An 18,527-nucleotide genomic window follows, 5' to 3' on the forward strand; every position below is an offset into this window, starting at 1 on the left:
CGTAAAATGCTGCTAATACCTCCTTCCTCAAAGGCTTGCTGGGAAGAGAATTAGATGAGATCATGAATGTTTGGCATTCAGAACACCATGCCTGACCCTCAGGCACCCAACAAATGAAGTCCTCTGTTCGCACTCAGGTCCCAGGGCAGGGAGATGATTTGCACAAAAGATATCCAAGCTGTCCATCTGGGTAGATTGTGGCCAGGATTTGGGTTTTCCTTCCCTCCCCTGTGTTTTTCCTCCTGCAAGCCCATCTCCGTTCCAGAAGAAAGACACTTGGAGCTATCACCGTGGAAACCCATCTGCTGCTTCTTATCTGCTGGTGTTTTTTCCTCCTGCTTGGAACCATCTGGGTGTCTCACTGCAGTATTAACAGGAGCGGGGGCTGAAGGCTTTGGAAGGCTCTGGGGTCTCAGCTTTCACTTGCTAGAGCACAGATAACCCCAAACTGTGGTGAAGACTTACAGGGCCCTGCAGTATCGATCCAGTTCCTGCTAAAATGTGTCTGTCCCACTAAGCCCACAGCAGATAATTCATACCTGGGCGAGGGCCAGGGGAGCAGCCCAAGGGACTCTGGGAGGGGAGTTGGGAAAAGCAGGTCTGCCCTCTGCTTCTCCCCCAGGCATGCCTTGTGACCTTGGACAAGTCACACCCTTTCTTCCTGGGCCTTCAATTTCTCACCATCAGCCTAATATAGTAGCAGGACTAGGCTTTCCAGAGCAACAAGATCTGGAATTCTCAGTCAGAAGTAATCTTAATATAGGTTGCAGGTCAGTCCTTCCCTTACCCATCCTGTCAACACTTGACTTTATTAAGGAAGAGTGTACGAACTTGGAAGTGAGGCAATGGGGATAGTGCTTGACCTTCATCTGTCCACTGGGGCATCATCTAGCAGCCCTGAGGGTCATGTGACTCCCTATGTATTAGGGTCCAGATGTTTTATAAGCCTGAGACTAAGATGCTAACTTACAGAAAACAGATAAGATAGAAAGGACTTCTGTCCAATGGCGATACAAATGATTTCTGACCAGCAGCGATCACCCCAAAGGTTACAGTCATGTGCTGTAGGGTGGCAGTCCCCAACCTTTTTGGCACCAGGGACCAGTTTCACGGAGGACAATTTTTCCATGGACCAGGATGGTGGGCATGGTTTGGGGTGATTCAAGTGCCTTGCATTTATTGTGCACTTTATTTTTAAACTTTTGTTTTGGGGTATGGGCTTTCCCGGTGGCTCAGTGGTGAAGAGTCCGCCTGCCAACACAGGAGATGGGTTTGAGCCGTGGGTCGGGAAGATCCTCTGGAGCAGGAAACGGCAACCCACTCCAGTATTTTTGCCTGGGAAATCCCATGGACAGAGGAGCCTCATGGGCTACAGTCCTTGGGTTAATGACAATAACAATTGTAGATAGCTGATTAACGATGCTGGGATAGTTTCAGATGAACAGCAAAGGGACTCAGCCATACATACACATGTATCCACTCTCCAAACTCCCCTCCCATCCAGACTTACTGTGCACTTTGTCTTCAATCTCATGCTGCCACTGATCTGACAAGGAGGTACCATCCTCGGCCTGGAGGCTGGGGACCTCTGCTGTAGGGCATTTGCCAGCTGGGACTCTGACTAGCAATCTTCTTTCAGCCTTCTCTGTGCTTTGCTGATCAATGAGCCCTCTGAACCAGGGGCTTCCCAGATGGTGCTAGTGGTAAAGAAGCCGCTTGCCAATGCAGGAGACAAGAGACGTGGGTTCAATCTCTGGTCAGGAAGATCCCCTGGAGGAGGGCATGGCAACCCACTCCAGTAGTCTGACTGAAGGATTCCACGGACAGAGGAGTCTGGAGGGCTACAGTCCATAGGGGTTGCAAAGAGTCTAACACTACCGAAGTGGATTAGCACGCACCACTCTGAGCCAGCTTTGTCATCCAGAGAGATTCCTCATGAATGAGTGAAATACAACTTTGACAGGTGCTCATGATGCATTTTCTAAAAACATATTTACATACGGCTGTGCTGGGTCTTTGTTGCGTGGGCTTTTCTCTAGCTGTGGTGAGTGGGGGCTGCTTCCCAGCTGTGGCGCTCGGGCTTCTCACTGCAGTGGCTTCTCTTGCTGTGGAGAAGCAGGGCTCTAGGGCGCGAGGGCTTCAGTAGTCGTGGCTCCTGGGCTCTTCAGCACAGGCTCAACACTTGTGGCACACAGCCTTAGCTGCTCCACGGCATGTGGGATCTTCCCCATCAAGATATAAACCAGAGTCTCCTGCATTGGCAGGTGGATTCTTTACCACTGAACCACCAGGGAAGCCTCTCACTATACATTCGAATAATTTTTTTAAAAACATTTTGAAGATTATGAGTTGACAGTTCACTGAGCCTCATTTTCCTCTTCTATAAAATGAGGAATCTGAAGGAAGGGCTTACAGATTTGCTGACCACGTGCCAGCTGCTGCTGAGCTCTCTGGATCCATGGTTTCATTTAAGCCTTGCAGCAAAACTTCCAGGGCAGCTCTCAGCCCCATTCTACAGGTGAGGTTAGTGAGGTTCAGAGAGGTGAAGTGATTGCTCCAAGGCATCACAGCTAGTGAGTAATAGAGCCTGGTTTTGAATCACTACATCACAGGGTGGGGGCTAATTTCTGCTTCACAGGTTCATTATGGGGCTCCTTAAATTAGACAACACGTGGGAAAATGCTTGGCAAACTTTACAGGGATGCACATACGTGAATAATGATAGTCAGCCCAAGACTGCCTTCTAACTGGCCCACCCAGTTGTGGCCCAGGGTCTGGCTCCTCTTCCCAGGGAGGCAGTCCTCTGCTTCCTGCATGGCGGTTTTCTGCTATCTGGAGAAAGCCAGAGGAGATTGAGGTGTGCGGGCATCTCTGGTCCAGCCCCTCACAAGCCAGAACACCTGCTGAAAACCATAGGCTGAGCTCTCAGCTCCTGCTGCTCCTTTGGAGCCTGCATTCCTGGGACAGGAGTTGAGAGTGGGGACTGGGGGATGGCCAATCTGGACAGACCAAGTAAAGCCAATTTAAACCCTAGTTCTGAAGTCATTCTGTGCCATCCTCCTGAATATTTCACCTGAATTAGACCTTCTCTGTAGGCTCCAGAAGCCACGCCCAGCCTCCTCTAGTTCCTGGAGTCTCCCAGAGCTGTCCACGCCTGGACATCTCCACCTCAGCCCTGGGTGCCAAGGGGTTAAGCACTGGGGCCAGCTTAGCAAGTGTTTACCTAGCAGGCAGGCTGCCTGGAACCACAGGTAACTAACAGCCTGCTTTCCAGAGCTGAGGCAGGAAAATTTATTTGTCCTCACCTCCCTCCCCAGGGATGCTGCTTGGCAGAGTAAACACAGCTTTCTGTTGGCTCTTTGAGGAGATGTTCAGCAGAGGGGTGGGAGCTGGGGGCAGGGATCAAGCCTAGAGGTGCTCTGAGATGGAGTTGAAAGGGGTTCAGTCCCCTTTTTCTGGACTCAGGGCCCTACCTCGGGAGTCTGGCTTAGACTGACATTCCTAAAGATGCAATCATTATTACTGTTATTGATGGAGACCCTGACATATTGTACATCACTTCATTTAATTCTTACAAGCACCAGAAGGGTGAGGGACTCTTACTTCTGCTTCCGGATTAGGGACAGGAAATGCAGAGGTGAAATCACTTGTCCAGGACCATTCAGCCAGTGGGCGGTAGAACTGGGGCCAAACCACAATCTCTTTGACTTCAGATCTGCTGGGCTTTCTACTCTCCCTCATGGGACAAAAGGCTACTGATTTGTTGAGTACCTACTATGTGTCAGGCACTATGTTGAACATCTTATTTCAATCTCTAATTATTTCCTAGAATCCCTTTGCTACACCATCAACATCAAAAAAGTGAGATAGTACAGTTCATAACTGGGGAAGGAAACACAGGTGTGAACCCCAGAAATAAGAACAAGATGGGTTTTAGATCTCCTCTTGTAATCCAAAGGTGTCCTCATTGGATGTCCATCAGGTCCTGTGGCCCCGCCTCATCCAGACCCTGATGCTAGCCAGCTCCCACGTCCCCTGCATCCTCTGCAGTCCAGGCCACCATTATCTCACACCTGGATCATTGCACTGGGCTCTGGGCTCTGCTTTTCTCTTGCTCACTGTGTCCTCACAGCAGCCAGGGGGATTTGATAAAATGTAAACCCCATGCCACCTCGGCTGCAATTCCATATTAACCCTGTGTTTTTAGTTGCTGTGTTTTGATGTTTGACATCAGGGCCTTGCTGACCCGGGAGGGACTCCCCCTTCTAGGGTAGCTAGTTCCTACAGATAGTAAACAGCTCATCCCTGAGCCTGTTTTTCAAATGCAAACCAACCAATTCAGACAAAGCCAATGCAAAAAAAAAAAAAAAAAAAAAAAAACCCAACCAATCGAGGCAAAACCAACCACTGCCAACAAAGGTCTGTCTAGTCAAGGCTATGGTTTTTCCAGTAGTCATGTATGGAAGTGAAAGTTGGACTGTAAAGAAAGCTGAGCACCAAAGAATTGATGCTTTTGAACTGTAGTGTTGGAGAAGACTCTTGAGAGTTCTTTGGACTGCAAGGAGATCCAACCAGTCCATCCTAAAGGAAATCAGTCCTGAATATTCATTGAAAGGACTGATGCTAAAGCTGAAGCTTCAATACTTTGGCCACCTGATGCGAAGAACCGACTCATTTGAAAAGACCCTGATGCTGGGAAAGATTGAAGGTGGGAGGAGAAGGGGACGACAGAGGATGAGATGGTTGGATGGCATCATGGACTTGATGGACATGAGTTTGAGCAAGGTCCGGGAGTAGGTGATGGACAGGGAAGCCTGGCGTGCTGCAGTCCATGGGGTCGCAAAGAGTCAGACACGACTGAGCGACTGAACTGAACTGAACTGAATCCATCACATCCTCTGTTGGGCTTTCACACTCAGTACCACGATTCCACTGCCCTATGCACTCCAGGGTCAGGGACCAGAAACAACTGGAGACAGTCCCCATGCCTCAGAGTCCACTGAAATTATCCATACCAGCCAATTCTCAGCCTGCCTGCTCTCTCACCACCTCCTCCCATGGAAACCACAATAAAGGCCCTTGCCTGTGCTCTCCCCTCCCTCCCTCTTCCTCCTGACTGACCCTGGTGCTTTCCCACGTGGCCCCTCTGTGGCATGGTGTGCCCGCTCCTCTTGCTGTCTGTGTGTATAACAAACTCTTTTTTCTTGTTTTTTGGCTGCATTGCCTGGCATGTGGGATCTTAGTTCCCAGATCAGAGATGGAACCCGTGGCCTCTGTGGTAGAAGCTTGGAGTCTTAACCACTGGACTGCCAAGGAAGTCCCAAACTGTTTTCTCAATGATAGTTGTTTCCTGGTCTGTCAGCCTCACAGCACCTAAATAATAATAAAACCTATGTTTTGAAACAAACTTGCCCCAGTGGCTTCCATCACACAAGAATATTCTTTTCACAGCTTAGAAGACCCTCCGTGATCTGGGCTCTGTCTGCTCTCAAGACCTTGTCTCCAGCCCCCCTCTCTGGCCACTGTGCTCCAGACCCAGCACAGCCATTTCTGCCATAGGACCTTTCACCCGTCTGTTCCCTCTGCCTGGAATGTTCTTCTCCCAGAGCTCATCATGGGTGGCTCCTTATCGACACGCAGGGCTCAGTTTACATGTCACCTCTGCAGGCAGGCCTTCTCTGAGCACTCGCTGTCAAGGAATGGCAATAGCCTGTCGTCCCAAGCGTTTTCCATGTGCTGGGCACCATTTTCTGTACTTTCCATGTACTTACTCTTTGAATCCTCACAACAACTCTGTAAGGTAGGTATAATTATTTCCGTGTGCAAGAGAGGAAACTGTAGCTCAGAGAGATTAAGTGACTTGACCAAAGTCTCACAGCTAACAGGTAGGACAGCTGGGATTCAAATCCCACAGCCAGTTTTCAGAACCCATACTCTGAACCATGCACCTTATCTCCTGGTGCAGAGTATGTTTACTATAACTATTATTATTACTATCGTTTTGAACAAAGGCTGAATTTCACCCACCCATGTTCTTTAATTGAATATGAATACTTCAGGGGAGCCACTGGCTGTCCACTTTGCTGTAGCCCCTCCTGCTTCCTATTGTCTTGCACCAATTTACCTGACTTGCTTGGACTCTGAAGGCATTCATGTTTGCAATCTCTACTGGGTGCCTCTTACTCATTCACTCTTTATATACCTATATACATATATATATATATATGCGCCATGCCTCAGGGCATGTGAGATCTTAGTCCCCTGACCGGTGATAGAACCTGTTCCCCCTGCATTGGAAGAGCGGAGTCTTAACCACTGGACTGCCAGGGAAGTTTTTCACTCAATCTTTTAACCAACACCCACTGTGCCAGGTACAGTGCCAGACCCACAGAGATGAATAACATGGCATCCATGCCCTCCAGAGCCCAAGGCTGTGTTCAGAGGAGACGGGCACACAGGGCACCTCACTGCCTTGTGATGTGTACTGTCATGGGGATGCCAGTGAGTGTCAGGGAAACCCAGGGGTGCCGGGGTCCAGCCTCGGCTGATCCAGGGAGTTCGAAGCGGGGATGGCGTTGGCGAGGATCAGGATACAGTAGCTTCAATTAGATATTAATTAAAGATGTACAGAGTAATAGAATGGGGATAGCTCAGTAGGAAAATTCAGTGGAGAAAAGAGGCTGAGTAGCTTGGTTTACGCGGGAGACCAATAAAACTTCAAGACAAGAAGCTCGTACCACTTACGTAGGCCGCAGGCGTCCTTCCTTTCTCCCGAAGGAGAGGAGACACTGAGGCCTCCCCGGTCGGATCTTAGAAACCCAGGCAAAATTAGTAAGCTTGGTGGGTTCCGCGCTCCAGATGGAGACTCAACCAGAGTTTGAGAGGGAGAAAGACATGGGGAGACCAGTATTTCGAGGAACTGATCCCAATTCTTTATTTTCCAGAGTCTGTTTTTATACACTGAGATGGTATACAAAAGTCACGTGGGGACAGCAGTCCTGACTTTTATTAAAGTCAGGTGCTTCACACAAATGTATACAGAGGTCTTAGGGGTGTTACATCATCTTCTGGCCAGGGGGGCCTGCTGACAATTTACGACCCTCTCCTTGTGACAGCGGTCAGTCAACACTTATTTCTCCAGGGGTGATTATTCTTAAAACAGACGCCACCCAAATAAAGTTACATTCCTATAGGGTGAGGGTATAGTGAGTTTTAGTTAAGGAAAGAATTTACTTAGCCTAAGGTCTAACATGATTAATATCAAAGGTTAATAGTTATTTCTTCTATATATTCATTAATGTGTGTAAGGGCAGGGGATGTGGAGACTTAGCAACAAACATTGGCTCAACAAATGAAAAACCCTTCACCAATACAATTTCTAATCAGCCCATTATACTTATACTAATAGTTTTCTAACTTTTCTAAGGAACCTGTTTTTGGAAGGTTTAAAGCATCTCGTGCCTCTCACGGTTGGGAGGCAGTGAGCAATCACATGTGGCCGGACAAGCCCGTCAGGCAGGCTAGAGAACCTTCAGAGGAGTTTGTAGGTTAAAACACTCTTGTCACGTCCAGGAGTTTTTATTAACTGGAGCTCTAAGTTAACTCCTTCTCCGAAAGAGGTGGTGGGGGACAGTCCCCTGTAAAGTCAGAGGTGTAGGTGAGAGCACAAAGTAGTAAAGTAGGCAGGCTCTGGTTATGGGGGTAGATGCTCGAGGATTTCCAGGGGGACTCCTGAGGCTGGATCCCGCCTTTGCGTATGTCGGAGCCTCCTTACTCATGACTTTTGCCACGGGCGGAGTACCTCACTCTGGCCCCCAACACAGGGGGATTCAGCCAGGAAGGATTTCCCAGAGAAATTGACATCTCTGCTCAGTTTGAAAGACTGGACAAAGAGCAGATGGGAAAGACATAGCACCAGCAAATGGAAAGAGCACAAACAAACACATGTGGGTGGCTGAGTGCATGCCTGTCCACGGACCAGCTTGTCACTGTGGATGAGAAGGAGGAGTGAATCTGATGGGCAGGGAATGCTGAAACAACTTCAGAGACCCCGATTCCTACCCTTTCCCTCTGCTGCTGCTGCTAAGTCACTTCAGTCGTGTCCGACTCTGTGCAACCCCATAGACGGCAGCCCACCAGGCTCCTCCATCCTTGGGATTCTCCAGGCAAGAACACTGGAGTGGGTTGCCATTTCCTTCTCCAATGCATGAAAATGAAAAGGGAAAGTGAAGTCGCTCAGTCGTGTCTGACCCTCAGCGACTCCATGAACTCCAGCCTACCAGGCTCCTCCATCCATAGGATTTTCCAGGCAAGAGTACTGGAGTGGGGTGCCATTGCCTTCTCCGCCCTTTCCCTCTAGCCCAGAGTTAATAAGTAGACCTGCATTTAGGTCCCTGGCTTTGCCAGTTATTAACTGCAAAACTTGGGCAAGTCTCCTGTGAATCTCAGTTTCCTGACCTGCAAACCAGGAATGGTACTACTGACGCCTCAGAATCTCCGTGCCAACTGAATGAGATAGGGTGCGCCAAGCACTTGGCACAAACACAATTCTTATCAGTTCTGAACACTGGAAGCTGGAGATGATCTGGTGTAGGGTGGCAGGGACGGAGTGAAATGGATGTTAGATGGATCACAATGGATTCAACACATGTTTTGGCAGAGGAGATAGCACTTGCAAAGGCATGGAGGGTGAAAGCACATGGCACAATTAGAGAATGTTATGTACCCAATTACTTTGCTGTGCTGGAGCAGGGGTGGCTTGAGTTCCCCCAAAAGCAGACCCTGAGATTTGGGTGCTCTGGAAGGTGATTTCAAGAAGCAGAAGGGATAGCATGGGGAAAGTGAGGCAAGGAGGGGAGAAAATAAGATGGGGAGCATACATATGCAGCTTACTGCTGTGAGCAGCCGGGTTCAGCTCCCTGAAAATTCTAACAGACAGTGTGAACTGCATCTCAGAATCATCCTATCTAAGGATGGGGAGTCATCAGCTTCTGTGATGGCTGAAGGTTGCCCTTGAGGTGGGGGCCATGTGCCTCTCCCTTCCTCGTTCATAGATGCCTAAGAAAGCCCCCAATCAAGGAAGCAGAGAGAAAAGGGACTTAGAGTGGAGGAGCTCCCAGTTGCTGGAGACCACCACACTGGCATGGGGGCTCAGAAGGGACGAGGGGATAGGACAGAGGGATCAATGTTGTCTGCGACTACCTCTTTGAGCCTCTGTTTTCTTGTCTGAAAAATAAACTATGACATACTTCCCAGGAAGACTAAACGACCTAAAGGATTTGAAAGTTCCTAATGACATGTCTGACACGTAGTAGGTAAAAGAAATGGAAGGTATGGTTAGGCTCAGCTCTGAGGCCAGGTCCTCAGAGAATCCTTCCCTGATCATCCTATTGAGAATAGCCACTCCTTTTATTCCCCATCAAAGCATCTTATTTCCTTTAGAACATTTAAGAGTGTGCAATAGGGCTTCCCTGGTCGTCCAGTGGTTAAGAATCCACCTTGCAATGAAGGGAGCACCAGTTCAATCCCTGGTCCAGGAAGATCCCATATGCTGCAGGGCCCCTAAGCCTATGCTCCACAACTACCGAGCCCTCAGACAGAAAACACTGAAGACTGAGAGCCTGGAGCTAGTGTTTCTCAACAAGAGAAGCCACCACAATGAAAAACCTGCACACCGTAACCGGGGAGTAGCCCCTGCTCACCGCAACTAGAGAAAGCCCACACACAGCAATCAAGATGCAGCACTGCCAAAAATAAATACATTAAATTTAAAGAGTATGCAATTACCTTGGCTATCTGTTATCTGTCTCCCCTCAATAGAATGAAAGTACCATGTGGGTAGGGAATTAATCTATTTCAGTTCAGTTCAGTCGCTCAGTCGTGTCCGACTCTTTGCTACCCCATGAACCACAGCACGCCAGGCCTCCCTGTCCATCACCAACTCCCGGAGTTTACCCAAACTCATGTCCATCGAGTCAGTGATGCCATCCAACCATCTATCCTCTGTCGTCCCCTTCTCCTCCTGCTCCCAATCCTTCCCAGCATCAGGGTCTTTTCCAATGAGTCAACTCTTCGCATCAGGTGGCCAAAGTATTGGAGTTTCAGCTTCAACATCAGTCCTTCCAATGAATACCCAGGACTGATCTCCTTTAGGATGGACTGGTTGGATCTCCTTGCAGTCCAAGGGACTCTCAAGGGTCTTCTCCAACACCACAGTTCAAAAGCATCAATTCTACGGTGCTCAGCTTTCTTTAGAGTCCAACTCTCACATCCCTAAATGACTACTGGAAAAACCACAGCCTTGACTAGACAGACCTTTGTTGACAAAGTAATGTCTCTGCTTTTTAATATGCTGTCTAGGTTGGTCATAACTTTCCTTCCAAGGAGTAAGTGCCTTTTAATTTCATGGCTGCTGTCACCATCTGCAGTGATTTTAGAGCCCCCAAAAATAAAGTCTGACACTGTTTCCCTATCTATTTGCCATGAAGAGATGGGACCGGATGCCATGAGCTTAGTTTTGTGAATGTTGAGCTTTAAGCCAACTTTTTCACTCTCCTCTTTACTTTCATCAAGAGGCTTTTGAGTTCCTCTTCACTTTCTGCCGTAAGAGTGGTGTCATCTGCATATCTGAGGTTATTGATATTTCTCCTGGCAATCTTGATTCCAGCTTGTGCTTCTTCCAGCCCAGGGTTTCTCATGATGTACTCTTCACTTAAGTTACATAAGCAGGGTGACAATACTGCTGCCCTATTTTCAGCACTTAATTTTGTTACTACAGTAACAGTAATGGATCCTATTGTTATTATGGCAACAATAATAGAGAAGGACAGTTACTGTTCTTGATCTTTATTAAGCATATACACTCTACTTGTTTGTTGTTGTTCAGTTGCTAAGTCATGTTGATCTTTAGTAAACGTATACACTCTCCCTGTTAACAAGACGTTAAAAGAGGATTCATCCAGACTCCAAATGGGTCCAGAGATGATAGAGACAAAAAGTGATGGCTCTTGAGGGGATGAGTGATTGTAAACTGGGAAGGGACAGAGACAACATTTTGGGGGTATTGAGAATGTTCTACATATCAAACTGGGTGATGGTTACATTCAATTTTTGTTTAAAGGTTGAGCTGTACAGTTAGTGCACTTCACACACTTTATTGTATACATGTTATAGTTTGATTTTGAAAAGCATTGTCCATCAACTTCAGCAGGTAGGGAGGAGAAGAGAAAATCCAAAACTGGTCACTCAGATGCCAACTTAAAGTAACTTAGGGACTTCCCTGGTGGTCCAGTGGTAAAGAGTACGAGCTCCCAATGCAGGGGGCCTGGGTTCAATCCCTGGGATCTAGTCAGGGAACTAGATCCCACATGCCTCAACTAAGAGTTTGCACGCTGCAACTAAATATGCCACAACCAAAGAATCAGCACGCTGCAATGAAGATCAAAGATCCCGAGTGCTGCAACTAAGACCTGGAACAGCCAAATAAACAAACAAGTTTTTAAAAATGAATAAAGTAATTCAGCAACAAGGTAAAGGCTGGAGTGGGATGGTAGTCAACCAGAGGAGATCCTTGGACAACTGGAAGATGGGATCTATAGTGAAAGCCTGGGAAATTAACCACTTGTTAAAAACTTAAAGCATTTGGGTTGTTTATCTCCAAAAAGACTAGACTGGAAGGAAATGCATTTGAACTCAAGTATTTTATTTTGGAACAGGAGTTTGGGCCCAAGGTAGATCTTCCTAACATTGACAAAGGAGGCTGTGACATTCCTCTTCCTGGGAAGTTTAAAACTTAGTTGGCCAGCAGATGTCCCCAGCATGGCCTAGTCTGGGAGTGGGAGACAGAGAAACCAACTGCAGTGGCCCCTGTCCTAACTAGGGACTCTGATTAGTCATATGTTCTGTGCCAGCTGCAGAGCACTAATTAATTAGCTAAAGAGAACCATCTCTGACGTGCACTAAACTTTTCATGTTCTGCCATCACCGCCACCAACCACAGCTTTAATTAAATCTGGGCTTGATTACCACAGTGTGGTGCTACACTCACTCTCCCCTGGTGACTTTATTTTGGTTCCTGGAAGGATGGTGGTGGTGACAGTATGTCAGGAGGAGAGGATGGTCTAAAGAAGCCTGAAGCATGGAATCTGGACACTGGCAATTTGAGGGTGTGTGGTTGGGAGGGAGGAGGGATCAGCTGTAGGACTCATCGCCTGACCTCAAAGAACTCACAGTTTACTGGAGAGTTAAGACCTCCCACTGAAGAGATGGCACAGGGCAGTGTGAGGTAAGCCCCCAAATGAGAGGTGCCCACAAATATCCCAGCAACTGAGAGGGGGCAGAGGTCGTTTGGACTGGAGGGGAATCAAGGAGGCTTTGGAGAGGGAGGATCAAGAGGAATTATTAAGGAAGAACTGGATTAGACAGCCACAAAGCAGGGCAGAGTGGTGGAGAGAAGAGCGTGAATAAAAGTGTGGAGGAAACAATGAGAACCTACAACATCTTGAGACTGGATGAACGTAGCTGGGGGCAAGGCAGAAGAAGGGCGATTCCTGTCAGGAAAAACAAAACAAAACAAAACAAAAAACCATGAGCAATACTTCGGAGTAAGTGGTGGTTTGGGGCAGGTTGCGGAGGACCTAGAATGTCGAGCTAAGAAGCTGGGACCTCATTCAGCAAAGAGTAGGAAGCCTTTGAAAGTTTCTAAGTTGCCTGGATGATCCAATGTTCTTATGAAGTTTACCAGACTCCCGAGGACGTGGCCCCGCTTCCCCCATCAGGCGTGCCTCGCGATTCCATTCCTCACATTGTGTGCTCCAGCCAGAGTGTTAAATATTCTTCATACTCTCTGTATTCCTGGCCAAGTCCTCTTCCTTCAGTTCTCAATTTTAACATTTCTCTAAGATCTTTATGAAGCCTTGAAGACACCGTTCTATTTACCCCAAGCCTGGGCAGCTTCGCCCTTTCCAGAAGGCTCCCATAACCCCTTGCGCTTTCCCCATTAGAGCAACTATCGCTGTGTAATTCTTCGTTTGTTGGGATCCTCCGCTAGACTGTGAATTCTTCTGAGGTTAGCAACACTAACTTCTTCACCAGGGTGTCTCTGAGAACCAGCACAGGGCCGGCAAAGTGAGAGTAGATGGAGGAGGGGCTAGAGCAGAGGGACAGGGAGGAATCTCTGTTTCATCTCAGTTCTTGGCCAGGAGTTTCTGAAGGACAATTGAATATCACACGTGTCAACAGGTACAGGTTCGTAAAGGGCACAAAACAAGCTCAGATCGCCTCCTTAGCTCCCCTGTGAATAAAGCTAATCCCTGTCTATCTCCAGGCACACCCAGGAATTATTTGAGGAACGGTGAGGCGGAGGGTTACTAACCGGGACTATAAACAGTAACCCTCCGCTCGGGCTTTGTCGTCCTGGTGGCGGCTCCTCGACCACCAGGGGGAGGAATCGTACTTCATCCCGAACGAAGAGGGGCCGTGTAGAACTCTGGGAATTGTAGTCTTCGGATCGTATGGGCAATCTTCGCGGTGCACCTCGGGAATTATAGTTCTGGACAGAGGTGGGAAATGCTTTTAAGCGCTAATGTCGAGTTCTGGAAACTACAATTACCAAGGGGCCACCAGCTCCAGGGCAGTTTCTTGCTTCCGTCGAGTTGACCGTCTGGGCTGTTTCTGAGGGTCAACGTGACTCGGTAAGTTTGGAGAAAACCTCTATTCTGAACTGAGGTGTCTGCGGATTTTGTCACATTCCAGCCCTGTTTGGGGGCGCCTCGTCTCAATCCCAGGAGCTCCCCATTAGTCTTTCACCTTTTCTGTTTCCTGAGACACCTCCAGTATCCACCCGCACCCTTTATTCTCCCAGTCATCTTCATTATCACTCGGCGCCCCTGGAGCCCCACCGTGAGCTCTCAGCATACCCCCTCTGAAACTCGGGCTTCTTTGTGCTCCGCACCTTTTATGTGCTTCACTCTTACTCTCACTTTCGTGGTTTTCATGCTAATGGAACAAGGGTCACCATTCCTTCTTCCCAATCCACGGAGTTGCTCAGAACTGGAATTCAGCAGAGCTGGGTTTTATTATCGCAGCTCTGCAAATCCTTTGCTGTGTGACCTTGGGCAGATCATACCCCGTCTCTGGGACTCACTCTCTTCATCTACAAAGTGGAGATAACAGTTGCTCTCAGTCTTAGCTTGAGGCTATGTTCTGGAGCCAATAAGCTAATATGTGTGAAAGTACTTTGTAAACTGTAAAGCCTCCACAAGCGAGAGAGATTATTTTTACTGTAATTATTAATGCTCTGAAATACTCTCATCTTGGCTCCTTTTATAGCTCTGCCCCTTTGTTGCTCAAACCTGCCCCTTGAGTGCTTGGTGTCTCCATTCTCTAAGAACAGGATGATATTTCCTCACTTCCCCAGAGACCACAGACTAATGAGAGCTTTGTCTGAAAGGAAGCCCCAGAGAAGTGCTTATCTTGGACTATGTCCTGAAATAGCCAGGGATGAAAAGTCCACACAGCTGGCAGAAGGGTGGTCCCTGCTCACTGGAATCAGGGCCCCAGCAGGAGATGGACAGCTGCAATGTAAGCCCTCTCTGTTCCCTTTGGGCTCTTCTGGGCCTATATAAGGGCTTCCCTGTCAGACGATAAAGAATCTGCCTGCAATGCAGGAGACCCGGGACTGATTTTGGAATAGGTGTCTCAGACCTGATAAGACTGGAAGGAAAGAAACCATTTTGTCCAAGGATTTAATTCAGAAAACCACAAATCACTCCCCCACCCCCGCAAAAGAAAAAAGCTTGGCTGGGTATAATGAAAGAGAGACATAACATTGTTAATTAATTCCTAACATTTTTATGAGCACTTAAAATGTCCCAGACCCTAGGCAATATCACATTTGTTACTAAATTTCATTTATGAAGTGTCCTCATTTTACTCACAAGGAACTTAGGCTAAGAGATCATGTAGCTAGTTATGGTTTTTGTGCCCTCTATATGTTAGGTGTTTTACATACTTTCATTTAATCCTCATCAGCAATTTCATGAGTGACTGTTATTTCTATCATGTGGAAAAATTATAAGAGGCTTAGAATTGAAGGAACTTGCTCAAGGTTAAACAGCCAGTTAAATGGTAGAGGTGGAATTCAGTCACCAAAGCCTTTCTTTTCCCACTATACCATGTAGTCTAATCTTTAGATCAAAAAGACATCGATTAAAGAATTGAGAGGGTGTAAATCAAAGCCAAATAAAAGAAGCATTTATGGGGTCCCTCAGTGTGGGGAAAGCATGAGGATAGATGGTTTATCCTCCAAAGAAATGTAAAACACATTCTACCTCTGTAGCATATCTGAAGAGATAAAGCATAAGTGTGTAAAAAATTAAATAGCATTCATTGGATCAATTGATTGCAAATTACTACATTAAGCCAGGAACTGGCAGGAACATGCTTCTAGGTGGCCATGGGGATTAAACCAAGTGATATCATAATCATTATCTTTTCGTTAATATGAAAATGGTGGACTGGAATACCATATCCACTCAGTAAATGTTTATTGTATGCACACGTCTGAAAAAAAGAAAAATCCTGGGTACCATCTGGACCAGAGGTTCTTGCACCTTGGGGATCAGAAAGCTTGGGAAGCTTTATAAACTAATTGATCTCTGGCAATGGGGGCCCTAAAAGCTTTGTTTCTGAAAAGTTTTCCAGGTGATTGTGAAATAATAGATTCAGGAACCTCTGATCCAGATTCTACTTGGACCACTTCTGGGAGGCAAGTCACTGATTGAAAACTGCTCGTTGTTGTTGCTCAGTCGCTCAGTCGTGTCTGACTCTGCAACCCCATGGACTGAAACATGCCAGTCTTCCCTATCCTTCACTACTTCCTGGAGTTTGCACAAACTCATGTCCATTGAGTCGGTGATGCCATCCAACCATCTCATCCTCTGTCACCCCCTTCTCCTGCCCTCAAATCTTTCCCAGCATCAGAGTCTTTTCCAGTGAATCAGCTTTTTACATCAGGTGGCCAAAGTATTAGAGCTTCAGCATCAATCCTTCCAATGGATATTCAGGGTGGATTTCCTTTAGATTGAATAGTTTAATCTTCTTGCAGTCCAAGGGACTCTCAAGAATCTTCTCCAGCTCCACAATTTGAAAGCATCAATTCTTTGGTGCTTAGCCTTTTTTATGGTCCAACTCGCACATCCGTACATGACTACCAGGAAAACCATAGCTTTGACTATATGGACCTCTGTTGGCAAAGTGATGCCTCTGCTTTTTAATACACTATCTAGGTTTGTCATAGCTTTCTTCTGAGGAGCAAGTGTCTTTTAATTCCATGACTGCAGTCACCATCTGAAGTGATTTTGGAGCCCAAGAAAATAAAATTGGTCACTGTTTCCACTGCTAGAGTAGGTACTAATTCAAGAGCTGTCCTGAGGCAGCCTGTGATTGGTTACCAAGTGAGTGATGCAGACATACTCGAGTGGACAAGAGGGAAGATTGGAAGGACTTGGGAAGCTTCACAGAGTACCAGAGATTTCACTAGGCTTTGATGGATGGGGCAGGTTTGGGTGGGTAGAGAGGCTTTTAGGTAGACATCACCTCAAATTGTTTAGATAAGGTGAGCCAAAGTAGGTAGAGATACCTGGACTGAGTTCCTTGGAGAATTCCTTGGCATTTATTAGATATGACACTGGATGCTCTGTGGATGTTTCTTAGGCAAAAATTTGCAAGTTAGACTGGATTTTCCCATCTCTCCGTTCTACTTGGGCATCAGTCAATATGAGCCCAGAGAATGCAGAGATTTTCACGTTAGCCTCACTCTGTCCAGTTAGCTTCTTTAGTTTTTATTTATTTCCTAATTCAATTTAGTTGATGGCCTTCCCAGAAACTTTCCAGGATTACCAGAGAGTTCTGCTCCCCTTCTGTTACAGGCATTTTTGAGTGCCCTTGTCCTGATGCCTATCTCATGCAGTGTTCTGTTTTTGGATTAAGACTAGCATCTCTTGCTATAAGCTAATATCATTCTGGTCACCCAGTCCTGAAATCTGACTCATCTTTGGCTCTCCCTTCTTGCATAACTCCCCAAATCCACTTAGTTGCCCAAATCCTATTGCTTCTCCTTTTCACTCAATCAGCAAATATTAATGAAACTTCAGCTGCTTCACTGTCTTGTGGGTGACCTATCCTGTGCCTCCTCCTCTCCTGCTGTGGGTCCTCTGTGCCTTTGCCCTCAAGCGGAAAAGGTCAGGGTCTGAGACTAAGCAGCACATGTTCAACTTTCCTTTGGCTAAATAGCCCACTGACTACGTCAGGAGCTTAGCCTCTTTTTAAAAAGAATTCGGTTTTTAAATTTGCTTCAGAGAAACAAGATGAAGCAATTCTATAGTAGAAAGAATATCACTTATTGTCTTCCAAAGTTAAGTAGTATGGCATTAAGATTATTGCTCGTCTGGAGTTTTCCATTAGGCCAGACAATTGGAAGTTGGCAGTGAGGAGATCAATGTGTAATAATAATTCTGGTAACCTTGAGCATTTCACTTAACCTCTTAGAACCTTGATCTCTTCATCAGTAAAGCACATTTCTGAAGTGAGCTGAGTTGCGGTGGTGGTGCAGGGGATGACTGTGGGGAGAAGTGATCCCTAAGGTCTCTTCTTGCCCAGGCATGTTTAGACTCAAACTACCTAATCCTTCCCAGAGCATCTTAAAGAAAGCAGAGTAATGCAATGACTGAAAATGTGGCCCAGGACTCAGTGGATCAGTTTAGATGCTTTTGGTTCAAGCAGTAGAAATCTAAACCCAGATGGTTTAAACAATAAAAAGGGATTTATTGGCTCTTGTAACTAGAGGTCTAGGAGTGGGCCAAGTTTCAGGTATAGTCGAATCTGGAGATTCTTAATGTCTTCACAAATAACTCCATTTCTCTATGATTCTCTCATCTCTGCATCCTCCACGGGTACTTTCATTCATAAGGTAACAAAGTGGCTGCGACAGTTCAAGGCTTCACATCCACACATCATGCTAGTTCAAAACAAGAAAGAACTTGTCCACACTTGACCATCAAACCAAAGTCCTGGGCTTTGCCCTGGTTGGCCCAGTGTATGTCATGAGCCCACTCTTCTCCAGATACTGATGGGGATATGTAGGGCTGATAGGTCCAACTCTAGAGGTTAGAGAGGTGTCAACCCCACCCAGATCACAAGGGATCTTCGTAGGAGGGAAGGACAGGATGAATGTTAGGAAATTGGACCACATTCTCTACTGTCACAGCCACATTGCCCATGATCAAATTCTGGCTCTGTTCACTGTTCTTGCGTAAATTGCCTCACTTTATTAAGCATCAGCTTCCTCATCTGTAAGATGAGCTAGCAATTCATATCCCAGGGGATTATTGTAAGGATTTCATTAAATAATATATGTATGTGAAGCCCTTGGTGTAGTTCCTGGCACAGAGTAAGCTGTGGTGCTGGCGGTGATGTAACTGAAGAGGGAGGGAGAGCAGTGGCGTTAGTCCCGATTTAAAAAGTAACCT

The 18,527-nt window shown here is 46.8% G+C and overlaps 1 protein-coding gene across 3 annotated transcripts in view; it reads left to right on the forward strand.

The window, feature by feature from the left end:
• Positions 1-13,648: 13,648 nt before the first annotated feature.
• PAFAH2 (platelet activating factor acetylhydrolase 2) overlaps positions 13,649-18,527 on the forward strand; it is a 39,487-nt gene continuing 34,608 nt past the window's right edge. For 2 of the 3 annotated variants that reach the window (XM_059891765.1, XM_059891766.1), the window contains exon 1: positions 13,655-13,691. The gene's annotated coding sequence lies outside the window, so the exon portion shown is untranslated. 3 annotated transcript variants of the gene reach the window in all.

This window comes from Bos taurus, chromosome 2 (genome assembly GCF_002263795.3).
Source record: "Bos taurus isolate L1 Dominette 01449 registration number 42190680 breed Hereford chromosome 2, ARS-UCD2.0, whole genome shotgun sequence".
Classification (NCBI taxonomy): Eukaryota; Metazoa; Chordata; class Mammalia; order Artiodactyla; family Bovidae; genus Bos; species Bos taurus.